The sequence below is a fragment of the Dipodomys merriami genome, unplaced genomic scaffold (assembly GCF_024711535.1).
Source record: "Dipodomys merriami isolate MVZ:Mamm:240054 unplaced genomic scaffold, mDipMer1.0.p SCAF_1065, whole genome shotgun sequence".
Classification (NCBI taxonomy): domain Eukaryota; kingdom Metazoa; phylum Chordata; class Mammalia; order Rodentia; family Heteromyidae; genus Dipodomys; species Dipodomys merriami.
Window position 1 is genome coordinate 185,524 of NW_027202344.1, and position 1,669 is coordinate 187,192.

The following is a 1,669-nucleotide window of genomic DNA, read 5'->3' on the forward strand; positions in this document are numbered from 1 at the left end:
ATTGATACTTTTTATATTCTAATATATATTTTAAACCTAATTACGTATATTCAAATTCTATTTACTGAATAAATAAATATCAATTTATTTGTCAAATTACCATTTAATTTTAGTTAGTTTCACTGTGTGAAATACAAAATCAGCACATATAAATATAAAATATATAACTATATATAATATAATAAAAAGTCACATGTTTTGCATTGTTCAGTTGTGGTTACTGCATCAAAGGAAACTCTGTTTTAAAGTATTATTCAATTATCTCTACATAAGTGTTTGATAGAGTTAGACCTAAAGCTTTACCATTTGTAGATTTACAGCCTGGAGGCAAGAGGAAACACTGTGATTAAAACATTACCAATTTAAGGCCTAATAATGAGGAGAAACATATGGACTTCTCCTGCGACTATGAGAATAATTAGTGATAGAAAGGGAGTAGTGTAAGTTCCTGCCTGGTTGGATGGTAGACGGGCCAGGACATTAAGTTATCATGCATATCAACAATTTTTTCACCTTCTTGGCTTTAGGTACTTTTGAAATGGTAGGTATAATAACCAATTGTATTTTGATAAAATACCTTCTAGTCTGAACAGTTCTATCTGAACTGTTCATCTCTCTACGATCCCTTAAAACTATGATTAGTTTTGGGGCTGGGAAGGTGGCTCAGTGGTAGAACGCTTGCCTTGCACGCCTGAGGCCCTGGGTTCTATTCCTCAGCACCACATAAGCAAAAAGAAAAAAGCCGGAAGTGGCACTGGGGCTCAAGTGGTAGAGCGCTAGCCTTGAGCTGAAGAGCTGAGGGACAGCGCCCAGGCCCAGAGTTCAGGCCCCACGACTGGACCCAAAAAAAAAAAAAAAAAAACTATGATTAGTTTTGTTCATCTACGACAATCTATGCTGTCAGACTAACATAGTCTGGTTAGTCTGTTCCTACATGGAAGAAGGGTCAAGGTTAGGTAGTCATTTGTGCCAGTTAGACCTCATTTGTGATAATGTCAGCTGCAGAAGTTTAGAAGTAGCTCTTAAGCAAGGCTTACTTTGAATCCATTAGCACCACAAAGCTAATTCAGTTGGATAAATAAGTACTTGAAAAAGCCAGCACTTTTGGATGTAGCTATAAATAATTGAAAGTACTATCAAAATCCAAGTGAAAAATATTTAAAATAGTCATCGACAAAAAAATTTTCAAATGTGATCAATCGACTGAACAATATAATTTTTTTCCCACTATTCACAGAATTTTAGGGAAATAAGATCAATAGCATTGTTAGGAACAATAAGGTTTCCTTGTTATAAGTAGGCACTCATAGATATAAGCCTGTGTAAAGATTGCATCATTAACTACTTAAATTTAGAGGATACGACATGCTTCAGCAGTATGTATACACAAATTACAATACAGAGGTTAACATAGCACTTGCACAAGGATGATATGAAAGTTTGTGAAGTATTCCATATTTTTCTTTCTTCAGATGCAAGAAATGAAAAACAGTTATTAAAATGTGGATTACAAAATTACAAGTGTAAAAATACATGTAATTCATATAATTAAATTTAGTTTGACATCAGTGTATTAAATCTTCACCTTAGAAAGAAAGGCGTTTACATAGCATAAACTTTACAAAACTTTTGAAATTAGACAACATTGTCATTTTATCCCAGAGAAAAT

The 1,669-nt window shown here is 33.5% G+C and overlaps 1 pseudogene; it reads left to right on the top strand.

Moving 5' to 3' along the window:
* The first annotated feature begins 1,365 nt into the window (after positions 1-1,365).
* Positions 1,366-1,462, top strand: LOC138814741 (U6 spliceosomal RNA; annotated as a pseudogene).
* The last annotated feature ends 207 nt before the right edge of the window (positions 1,463-1,669 follow it).